At 37.2% G+C, this 12,396-nt stretch overlaps 1 protein-coding gene across 7 annotated transcripts in view; it reads left to right on the top strand.

Annotated features, from left to right (window-relative positions):
* Window positions 1-12,396, top strand: part of PAIP2B (poly(A) binding protein interacting protein 2B) — a 64,864-nt gene that overhangs the window by 32,841 nt on the left and 19,627 nt on the right. Inside the window, exons 1-2 of one of the 7 annotated variants that reach the window (XM_042981687.1) lie at window positions 4,031-4,112; window positions 5,003-5,196. The exons of the other annotated variants lie outside the window; for them this stretch is intronic. The gene's annotated coding sequence lies outside the window, so the exon portion shown is untranslated. Of the gene's footprint in view, window positions 1-4,030; window positions 4,113-5,002; window positions 5,197-12,396 lie in introns of those variants that run through there. 7 annotated transcript variants of the gene reach the window in all.

Below are 12,396 nucleotides of genomic sequence, written 5' to 3'. Positions count from 1 at the left end.
CGTGATGGGCCCCTTAGGCTATGTGTGTATGAGAGAGAGTCTTCACATAAATTGGAATTGTTTTTCTTAGCTCACAGAGGTGAAATGTAAGCAGTTAGTTTAATATGTAAATTGTTTTTTGCAAGTTTTTGAAAAATTGCATATATATGTATATATATCACATATATATATATTACAAATAAGGAAAACTATATATATATATATATATATATATATATATATATATATATATCCTTGTATTTTACTGTGGTAAGACTGTACCTTGTATACAGAGTGATTTAAAGGGAATCTTCACTCTGAGGAGGCAGCATTGTGTTGTCTAATAGACCATATGTTTGAGCCCTGTTAATAAATCACATGAAAGGGGGAAGATTTTAAAGCTTTTCTAACAAATGCCCAGGTATTGAGAACAATAAAAAGTATTAATTACAGAATTATTAGCAGCATTCATCAAAGAAAAGTCCTGGAAAAACTGCAGATCGATGGGTTGGTTACTATTATGCATTGGTATAGGCTGCGACTGAAAACCGAAGTTATATTTTGCAATCTTTTCAGGTGTATTTGTGCTTAGTAAATACTCGTTTGCAACTTTAAAGGCTTATAACTATGCTTTCTTCCTAGAGATTTTGTCTTTAAAGAGCTTACAGTTTAATGGAAGAGACACCTGTAAACCAAGAATTAAATGCAGAGGGAGAGGTTCTGCAGTGCAGGGTATATGTAGGACACAGAGGAGCACTGTGATCCGGTGTTCTGGCCTCATTGCCTGCTCTAGACTTTCTGATGTGCCTTTCCTAAACCAACCTGTTTATCTTACACACTTGGGTCTCTGTCTGTAGGTGCTGTTCCCGCTCCTTGAAAGCCTCTTCCACACCTCATATGCCTAGTGAGGTTCTATTGCAAAATCTCTTGAAGCCTGACACTGGCCTGCACTCCATCCAAATAATTGTTTGCTGTATCTTTCGGTTACTTTATTATAAATAAATACCTTTGATTTTCACTATTTGCAGTAATGTTGGTGTATAAAGCCACCTAGAACGCTAAATTGGCAAATACTGAACCACTGCTCCTAGGGAAAATATGTACATATACATCTTACATGGATTATAATCTTAGATCCTAAATACAGTTAAATTATATTTTCTGTATTTTACAAGAGAGGAAATGAGGTTCAGAAGTATTAAGTGACTTGCCTGAGGCCACCCTCTAACAGGTGCCAGAGTTAGAATTCAAACCCTGTCTGGTTGGACTCGGAGCCAGAACCTCTTGCAGTACACTGCACTGCCCCCTACCATCTGTGTCCTTTAGTCATCTCTGCGACACATGGAAATACAAATGCAGAGCACTCCCTAGTTCCACCTTAGTGTGTTTGAGGGCTGACTCAAAACTTTTGCACTTTGTGCATGTCTGTGGATGGCCAGGAAAGCACTGTGAGTATTGATTTCGTGGTTACAAAGAAATTTTAGCAAGTGAGATAATTCAAAAATACAGGATCCATAAAAAATGAGGATCAACTCCACTTGTAAATGACCTCTGGAGTCTGTTTCTTTTTTTTTTTTTTTATTTAACTTTTTATTTTTTAAAATTTACATCCAAATTAGTTAGCATATAGTGCAACAATGATTTCAGGAGTAGATTCCTTAATGCCCCTTACCCATTTAGCCCATCCCCCCCCACAACCCCTCCAGTAACCCTCAATTTGTTCTCCGTATTTATGAGTCTCTTCTGTTTTGCCCCCCCTCCCTGTTTTTCTATTATTTTTGTTTCCCTTCCCTTATGTTCCTCTGTTTTCTTTCTTAAAGTCCTCATATGAGTGAAGTCATATGATTTTTGTCTTTCTCTAATTTCACTTAGCATAATACCCTCCAGTTCCATCCACATAGTTGCAAATGGCAAGATTTCCTTCTTTTTGATTGCCGAGTAATACTCCATTGTATATATATACCACATCTTTATCCATTCATCCATCAATGGACATTTGGGCTCTTTCCATACTTTGGCTATTGTTGATAGTGCTGCTATAAACATGGCAGTGCATGTGTCTCTTCGAAACAGCACACCTGTATCCTATGGATAAATACCTAGTAGTGCAATTGCTGGGTCGTAGGGTAGTTCTATTTTTAGTCTTTTGAGGAACCTCCATACTGTTTTCCAGAGTGGCTGTACCAGCTTGCATTCCCATGGAGTCTGTTTCTTGATAACCCTTCTTGCAGTCCACTGTAGAATGTTCCTTTTCTCTGATAATTTGTTCACTTATTCATTTATTCAACAAATATTTATTAAGCACTTACTATAAGCTAGGCTTTTTTTATACTTTGGTGAACAAAGAGATTAAGCTCTTGCCCTTACTGATATTATATTTGAGTAAAAGAGATAGACACCTAACAGCTCAGGGAAGAGGTCCAGGTTGGAATGACAAATTAACTTGACTACCTCACATCCCCCAGCATGTTGACTTACAGAACATTTCTGTTCTACTCTGTGCATAAACTCTTCCTTTTAGGTCTCTCTCTGTAGGGGCACCTGGGTGGCTCAGTCAGTTAAGCATCCAGTTTCAGCTCAGGTCATAATCTCACAGTTCGTGAGTTTGAGCCCCGCATTGGGCTCTGTGCTGACAGCTCAGAGCCTGGAGCCTGCTTCAGATTCTGTGTCTCCCTCTCTTTCCGCCTCTCTGCCACTCACAGTCTGTCTCTGTCTCTGTCTCTCTCTCAAAAATAAATAAACATTAAAAAAAAAAAAAACCTTAAGTCTCCCTCCATTATCCTGTGTCAACTTGTACTTGTCATTAGTTGATTTTGAGGCCATTTACCCGTGTAACTGGCAGGATTTTCTAGAAGGTTCAGGCTGATTTGGTCTTTGATTTCTGGCTCTGCCAACTACCAACTGAGTGACTTTGGTCAAGTTGTAGAACTCTTAAGCCTGTTTCCTAATTTCAGAAGTGGTGATATGATGTGTTAGGCCCTTGTCAGTTAAAAGGAAGAAGCACATACATAGAATCCTAAGCAGGCTCCGCGTTGTCAGCGGAAGGCCTGATGTGGGGCTTGAACTCATGAACTGTGAGATCTTTACCTGAGCTGGTCAAGAGTTGAACGCTTAACCAGCTGAGCCACCCAGGTGCCCCCACATGTTACCTTTGATGATATGAGGGTTTACTGTAAATTTAAATGGGAAGTCATCTCAGCAGCCATATTGTCCCTTGGCCCTACTGCTTTCGAAGCTTTAAAAAATAATAACTGAGCAGTATTTAGAATAGGATTTGAGCTCTGGAGACCTTCCTTCTTTTACTTTGCTCACCCAACATTTGTATTTTCCAAGAGAGAAACTGGTTGTATTGGTTTGTCACTTAAAATAGAGGACCCCTATTGGGTAGAATTTTTTTTTAATTTTTTTAATGTTTATTTATTTTTGAGACAGAGAGAGATAGAGCATGAGCATAGGAGGGGCAGAGAAAGAGGGAGACACAGAATCTGAAGCAGGCTCCAGGCTGATCTGTCAGCACAGAGCCTGACTCAGGGCTCGAACTCACAAACTGTGAGATCATGACCTGAGCCAAAGTCGGACGCTTAACCGACTGAGCCACTCAGGCACCCCTGGGCAGAATTTTGAGCCAAGCCATGTCCTAGGTGATCTCTCTCTCAGGTTCAACCTGTAGATTGTCCTTAGTTAGGGCTCTGAGTGCTAGTCCAGTTGCTTGTGGCCCAAGAAGTAGGGTGGTTTCATGTATTATCTGTTGCACAGACCTCAGCATATATAAAAAGAACCCCTTGGAGACAGTTTCTTCAGAAGACAGTTGAGAATATAGCAGTCCTTAGAGCTTTGTAGACATCTGTCTAATTCAAATACCTATCTAACGTGATCATTGATAATGTCTAATAAAGAACCTAACAAAGTAAACACATGTCGAATATTTCATAAATCTTCCTTTTGGTATTGCATTTAATATTATTATAGTGTGGTTATTTGTTCATATGGCTGTCTTCCTTACTAGGCTGTCAACTTCTTGAACATGGGGTCCACATCTTTATCTTACATAGTAATAGGTGCACAAATATTTGACTTGAGAATTCCCCACTTTTCCTGAAAGGATGGGAGGATATGAAGGCTTCCCAAAGAAGGTATTGTTTAAACTGATTCTTAAAGCGTGAGTAGGAATGTTTTCCAGATGAATAAAACTGTATGACCAGCAGGGACCAGCAGGTGCAAAGGCCTAGAGATACAAACAAACAAAGATCACCTAAGGAAAAAATTGAATGGGCTTGGCTAGAAGACATGTCACAACTGAGTTTACTATGACTACTGTTGCTCAGTAATGGATGCAAGTTTTAGGGAGAGAGCATAATATTCTCAGGATGTTGGCAGGGTATCACTAACAGCTTAGAAATATAAGAATTGAATTCTGGGAAACTGTTATACCATAGTGACTTTATTTACTTCCATCATGAAGTTCATATGTGCCCCATACTGTTCAAAGTGCTGAAAATATAAACAAACTGATTCTCAAGAAGCTCACCATCTATCAAGAAGACAGATGGGTGAACTGATTTATCACATGTTAAGTGAGATAATAGAGATATAAATAAAAGCTGTCTAAACCAGCAGAAAGGAGTAGTTAGTAATATAGAGAGCACTGGGGAAGATTTCTCAAATGAGATAATATTTGAGCAAGGCTTTGGTGGGTGAAGAGGAAGGAGTTCACTAGACTGAACATAGAAACTTTTTAAAGAATTAATATTTTTGTGGTAGAAAAGATTTAAGAGCTATCCATGTTTGTCATATCTGTTGTGGGTGTACAGTTAATAACTATATTCAAGCGGTTTCTCTAAACACAAGATGTGAATAGTTATGCCATAGTAGAAGAATTTTTTGTTAAACTGGATTAAACAAAGGTTTCTGTGATGCAGGACTTCTCTAGAGCCTTTATTAATTAATGTCCTCTTAAATTATGGATCTCCAAAAGGGGTATATTGTATTTAACCATGGCCTTTCCTTTCCACCCACTCTGCAGCATATCTAATCATCTTTTGGAACAGAATTATATGAGACATATTTTGAGGAATGATGAATTAAAATGTACTTTAACAAACCAAGATTTATCAATCGTCTCCATGTGCATTGCAAAACAACCTGTATAATTTTATAGGAAAGAAGGAGAGATATTGAGGAGAAAGAATACATCTTAGTCAACTTATTGTCATCTTGGTCAGTAAGTCCCAAACTTAAAAAAAATGTTTTATATTCACATGTTTTATACCTCATGTTTCCATGAGGTATTTGGAGACCAGATTAGAGCAGGGCAAAGACAAAGGGTGTCTTGAAAGTAAGAATCTTCCAATGTGAGAGGATGTTACTTTTATCAGGCATTCATTTTGGGCCATATTAGATGTATATTTTGCCAGTTAGGTAATTTATTTATATGCATACTAACTCTGGAGTTTTGGGAGTTGTATGCTAATGTTCTCCCTTCAATAAGATCTGATTATATGAGCTTTAGGGGCTGAGGCCTTATACTGTATAATTTTAATTCATCTGTCAAATTCTGATTATGTAATTAACTCCAAGTTATTGTTAAAATTAAGGAAGTAGCAATAATGTTTCTGATAGTGTACTGAATTTGCAGTCAGAAGATCTGGGTTTGAAATTTGTCTCTGCCAGGTTTCTATTTGAATGACCTTGAGCACAACTGCCTAACCATCTGTTGCCTCCTTTTCTGTTTTGATAGAATGAAAATACATAGGGTTAGTGTAAGAATTAAATGATGCACATAAGCGTACTTTAGAAACTCTGAAGCACTGTACAAATATAAGAGAGACTAACGGAAAGTATCCAGCTTAATTTGAATTAACATTTTTTTAGTTTTTAATTTTATATTACAGAAATAGTACATTAATTCTGAAAAATTAGAAAGCATTGATGGGCAAAAATGGAGAAGGGGGAAGCTATAGAGCACTCATACTAAGATCCACCATACTGGGGCACCTGGGTGGCTCAGTCAGTTAAGCGTCTGACTTTGGCTCAGGACATGATCTTGGCTCTGTGCTGACAGCTCAGAGCTTGGAGCCTGTTTCGGATTCTGTGTCTCCCTCTCTCTCTGACCCTCGCCCGTTCATGCTCTGTCTCTCTCTGTCTCCAAAATAAATAAACGTTAAAAGAAATTTTAAGAACATCCACCATACTAAGGCAATGGTTCACATTTTGATGGGTATATTTTATACTTTTTGTGCACATTCATCATTTTTTTATAGAAATACGTGTTTTAGTCATTTTATTTTTATGAGATGAATCCCTAAGAGTACAATTGCTTGATTCACAGAATTGTTACATCTTTTGCTACATAATGCTATATATAATGAGAACTAGAAAAGGGGCTAACTTCTCAGTCTGGTAAATGTGTGACTTTGTAATCATCTAATATCTTGAACCATTTCATAAACTTCCTCAAAGGTACATTCAGAAATGAATTTGGGGTGTGTGTGTGTGTGTGTGTGTGTGGTAATGCTTGGCATTATTGTTTGTAATAGCATAATAGAAATGACTCTAGTGTTTGTCAGTAAGGAACTAGTTAAGTAACTCTGGTACATGCAAACCCTGGAATATTATACAGTCGTAGAAAAGTATGGGGAAGACTATGTACTGATGGAAAAGAGCTCTAAGATATATTGTGATTTTTAAAAAAGGGGCACAGTATGCAACCATGTATTTAGAATGCTGTTTTTTGTGCTGAGAGAGAAAGAAAGGTAGAGTAAGAATATGCATTCATATTTGCTTATAATTGCAAAAAGAAATCTGAAACGATATATAAGATACCAATGGAAGAAATACAAATGGAAATGGGATTTTGGCATATGCCTTTATGTATATTTAAAACATTTTTTTGAGGGGCGCCTGGGTGGCTCAGTCGGTTAAGCGTCCGACTTCGGCTCAGGTCATGATCTCACGGTCCGTGAGTTCGAGCCCCGCATCGGGCTCTGTGCTGACAGCTCAGAGCCTGGAGCCTGCTTCGGATTCTGTGTCTCCCTCTCTCTCTGACCCTCCCCCATTCATGTTCTGTCTCTCTCTGTCTCAAAAATAAATAAACGTTAAAAAAAAATTTTTTTTTAATAAAAAAAACAAAAAAACATTTTTTGAATCGTGTTTGTGTTACCTTTTCAAAAAAATGAGTAGAGGGACACTTGGGTGGCTCAGTCAGTTAAGCATCCAACTTCAGCTCAGGTCATGATCTCATGGTTCATGGGTTCAAGCCCTGCATCAGGCCCTGTGCTGACAGCTCAGACCCTGGAGCTTGCTTCGGATTCTGTGTCTCCTTCTCTCTGCCCTTCCCCACTCACGCTCTGTCTCTCAAAAATAAACATTAAAAAAATTGAGTAGAATGAGTGAATGAAATGGAGTTATGAGAAAGAAGAGTCTGAGGATATCAGGTGAATACATAGCAATAGTAGCAAAGATTGGAAGAGTGGCCCCAAGAACGGTTTGGCAGGGTTGTTTTTTCTCCTTTTACTCAATTTTGTATATTTAAAAAATATGTGGAGCACAATAAAACAACTGAAATCAACGTTTCCAGGTGGTCACCCCATGGCTTAAGTAGCTGCTTTCTTTTTCATGTTCACTTGTAGTGTTTTTTAATGCATACATATGATTTTCAATTGTAATCATACTTTTCTTATTTTTTAGCTTACCTAATTATGTTTTTTCTGTGTTGCTACTAGAGAACCTTCAAAAATAATGAAGGTAGGGGCAGCTTTGTCCAGTGCACATCCCAGAAGTGGGCTGCTAAACCTCACGGGGCAGGAATTCAAGCCCCGTAGTCTACATGTGACACACATACATGAGGAAAAATAAGAAAGAGATTTAAATATTTATAAACAAAAACATTCCTCCCTAATATAAAAGAAGCCGCACTCTTTTTTATAATAATTAGGAAACAAAATATGAAGAAAAATGGTCTGTAATTTTGCTACCCAAATGTTTTTATGCATTGCATAGAAACATTTTTTACGGTAGAATCATTGTGTGTGTGTGTGTGTGTGTGTGTGTGTGTGTGTGTGTGTGTATTTCTGACAACTATAGGGATGCCCATGTAGTTTTTTTCCTTTGCTTGTTAATATGAAAAAATACATTTTTATATTTCTTAATTTTAGACTATCCTTGCATTTCTGGACTGAACCCTATTTGATCAGGGTTTGGTTTTGCTTTGTTTTGTTTTTTAATTACTTGCTTGATTTTATTTACTCATGTTTTATTTAAAAGTGTATGGTTATAGCATGGAAATCGATCTGTGGTTTTTCTTTTGTGCTATTTTTGTTCTGTTTAATATGTTGAGCTACCTGTAAACTAATCATTAGAAGGCTTTCTTCATTTGTGCTCTGAAACAGTTCCATGGAAATTATCTGCTTTTTGAAAGTAGATGCTTTGTGAACTACAGACTGGTCTTGCCCCCTTCTTTAAAATGCAATATTAGGGGAAGTGAAGTTTTAACATAGTGATTTTAGTATAAACAAGAACAGAACAGTATGTAATTGCTTTTGTTTGATAGTGGTGTTCTTGGTGTCTTTTTATTACCACAGCTAATACTGAAATATTACACTCACCATCTGAGGGTTTACAGGGACATTTGTTTTAGTATCGAGCAGATGTGACTGTTTAGTTCTGCAGCCTTGCAGATATACAAAATGTGCCTCCCAGGGCTCTGCTTTATGCTCACTGAAAGCAATAAGTAATGCAGTGAAACTTTGCCTCGCTAGAATCTTTTAATGAATGGGGAGTTCTGGTTTAATTGTGTTAACTTGGAAGTATAAAGATGAAAAATCCTAAACTTTAATTCCCTGTTGAATACAGTTCTAAGATGTAGCAAATAATTCCACTTCTCTTCTCTAGTAAGCTTGATATATTCAGACCTAGATGATTGATGTTTTATTACATAATTCTTGAAGTGTCTGAGGCTTACATTATGAAAATTCTTTTTTGGAACTTTAGATATAAGAAGATGTAAAAGTGGCTTTGTGTGAAATCAAGCTGGATGGTAACTGATGCTTATTAAGTATACATTTTCAACTAAATCTCAGATTGCAGTGTGCTTTTTTATTTAGCTCCCAAAAATAAAATACATTGGGTTGAGGGTAGGAGTTTCGAGGAGATTATGTCTTTTAATTGGATGTCTTCATTTCATATCAAGATAGAATATATAGTACCCCTGGCTTTGGACCAACAGAGGAATCACATTTTTTTTTTTTTTTTTTTTTTTACTTGCTGTACCGGCAGTGGTTCTCACAACTTGAGCCTGCTTCAGAATTACCTGGAGGGCTTATTTCAACACAGATCACTGGGTCCCATCCAGGGTTTCTGATTCAGCAGGTCTGAGGTGGGGCCTGAGAATTTGCATTTCTAGCAAGTTCCCAAGTATTAATGACGCTGTTGGGCCTGGGACTAAATTTTGGGAACCACTGCTGTATGCTAACTAAATACTAGAATTCTAGCTCTAGAAGAAAGCTGAATTTGGTTTGGGAGTATAAGAAGTACATAGGTTATGGAGCAAATCCTGAAAGATTCACCCCTCTTGCTGCCAGCATAGTGTTGAATTCAGGTAATCGGCCATACACAGGGACATAAAATAATTCTTGTTTCATGATTGAAGCCCTAGACAAATATCAAATGAGAGATGTTTCATTTGCAAAGCTTAGAGAATAAGGGATTCTGGTCAAATAGGATTTAGTGATTAACCCCATGAGAACAGGAATTATTTATGTGTCATTTTTGTGTCCCTCATCATTTACTATTTAGCCTTACTTACTTGTTAATTTTTTTTAACTGGGACAAAACTTTGATTGCTTATTGAAAGTTTTGTGTGTTTTTAAAGATGTTAGCTATGTTTATTCTTACAATTACTATACTATTACTATATTACTATTTTTTAAAGATAGTAACAAGAGAATAAGAGAAATTTTTTCCCCAAAAAAGAAATTATTGGAATGAGTTGTTATCTTATTGGAATGTTGGAGAATATAGCCTGCTGCACAAAACATCAAGCATGCTGTGGATTTTCAGTTGTTTTCGTTATTTGTCATTATGTTGTTTGATGTAATATTACTAATTTTTATAATCCCCCTAAGGAAAAATGAAAGTCAAAATCATAGACCTGGAGCGACAGCTGGACAGAGAAGACAGCTATGAAGGAATAGGTAGATACACACACACACACACACACACACACACATACACATACATGTATAAATACATATTCATACACACATATATTTTTTAAATAATTTTTTTTCAGCAAAGACAAATGTACCTGTGCTGAATTTAGGCATCACTGAATCTTTGAGTTGAAGAGAAAGAAACTCTGGAAGCCACACCTTTTCACAGAGTTTTGCTTCAGCAGGCTTTTCTCGCTTGTCTACTACCTAATTTCTGTTGTTCCACTGCTAACAGCCTCAGTTTGCAAGTTGACCAGCTGGTCCAGCATTGACTATGGAGGAATAACTGGTATTACAAACAGTGGGTTCGGCAGACTCCCTATTTGGAAACATTTCTGTTTTGTTCCCCTTACTCCCTCAGAAAAGAAGTGGGGTGAGGAAAAGAAAGGTAGACCTAGATCCTATAGACTAGACCAGTGGTTCTGAAGCTGGTCAGAGACACCAGAGACATCAGAGACAACCCACAAGCTTTCTAAAATTCAGTATAAATATGGCTCACCCCTAGACCTTCTCCTGCGATGGAGCCTGAGGGACTACATTTTTAATAATTTCCTGATTTTTTTGTCACCAGCTGAACTCTATGCCTCTGACCAGAACAGTGTTGGTCTCCAGTAAATTTCCATCCGACTGTGGTGAAATAAGAAAAATTAGGACCACATAGTGTTTGTCATAAAGTTAAATTTATTCAATTTAAAGAATTGTCTTTTGCATTGAATTAAGGCCTTCCTGTGTTCTTTGGTGTTGAAAATATCCTTTTGTAAAATGATGCTAAGGATATTTTTACCATCCTTAGTTTAAAAAAATTGCAATTCTATGTCATCTTCAAAATATTTTTTAAAATTCACTGGCCTATGAGATCCTGAAGACTAAGCACCTCTGATCTAATCATTCTTGGAAATTGTTTTTAAGATACTTTGGAATACAAATCCATAGAGGATCAAAAACTTTTGGCTAGATGAGTTTCAGAATTCAGAATTTTTCAAATTTGAGAGAGATGCTTTCTCTGTGTGTTACGTAATGCCCCCGTGATCTACTGCAGCACCCTTAGTCACACACATTAGTATTTCTGAGCAAAACAGGAGTATTCACACTAAGTGGGATAAATGTAGGCTATGTATAGCTTCACATCAGTTCAAGTCTTAATGTCATCTGAGTTTTGACATAAAGCATATGGAAAATTTTTAGCTTCTAGAACTTTTTGGATTTTGGAATTGTGCATAAGGAATTATATACATGTTTGGGAGTCTGCTTTCTCATCCTAAAAGGGCTGGCAAGCTTCAGATTAAGTGGAGCTTTGTATGTTTATGGTAGAGAACATAATTTATTATACCAGCATTACTTTGTTCATATTTTCCTTCCAAAGACCTAGTCCTTTTGTTAAATAGCATTTTTCTTCAGCCTGGTTTCCCTACTCCCATTAGCAATATTTGAGGAAAATCAGAGTTTGATATCATAAGCATTCTGGAGCTAAAGTGGGAAGTGCAAGAGTATTAAGGAAGTAGCTAAGAGCGTGAACCTTGGGAATAGGAAGACCTGAACTTAAGCCCCGATTCTGGCCCTGACTACATTATCCCTTAGGCAAGGTGTTTAATTTCTGAATGGTGGGGAATTTATCTGAAAAGCAGGGATAATATCAGCACCTATCTCATAGGATTGTTGTGAACATTAAAGAGAGAACATTAGTGAAGTACTTAGAACAGCTGTTATTTTATTCTTGTCTTTTCCCCTTGTATTTGGATGGATTACTTGTTTCCTCCTTGTAACTTGATTGTCCTGTGGTGCCCTTTTATTCCCTTAGACGCCTGGGAAAACTCGTTCAAGTACTTTCCCAATTCACGACTAATTTCTACTCTGCCTTTACAATATAGATGTCAAATTCTGTCTCTTCAGTGGTTTCCACACCAAAAAATCCATCAGCTCCTAAGCTTTTTTTTAATGTTCATTTATTTTTGAGAGAGAGGGGGGGGAGAGAGAGAGCCAGGGAGGGGCAGAGAGAGAGGGAAACATGAATCTGAAGCAGGCTTCAAGAACTGTCCTTCTACCGCAAATTAATTTTCAAGGAGTTTCTCTACCCAAAATGGTACCTTTCCTGAAAAGACTTCTAGTGAATACAGTTTTCTCAACCTCATTATGTATGTATTTAGAGTGGTTGTCTCCTTTCTTCCCACTTTGTTGTGGCAGACAATTTTTTTTTCCAAAAATATATCAG

Source organism: Panthera tigris, chromosome A3 (assembly GCF_018350195.1).
Source record: "Panthera tigris isolate Pti1 chromosome A3, P.tigris_Pti1_mat1.1, whole genome shotgun sequence".
Lineage (NCBI taxonomy): Eukaryota > Metazoa > Chordata > Mammalia > Carnivora > Felidae > Panthera > Panthera tigris.
The sequence above is the reverse complement of the archived record's forward strand: the minus strand, read 5'-3'. Positions and strand labels throughout refer to the sequence as shown.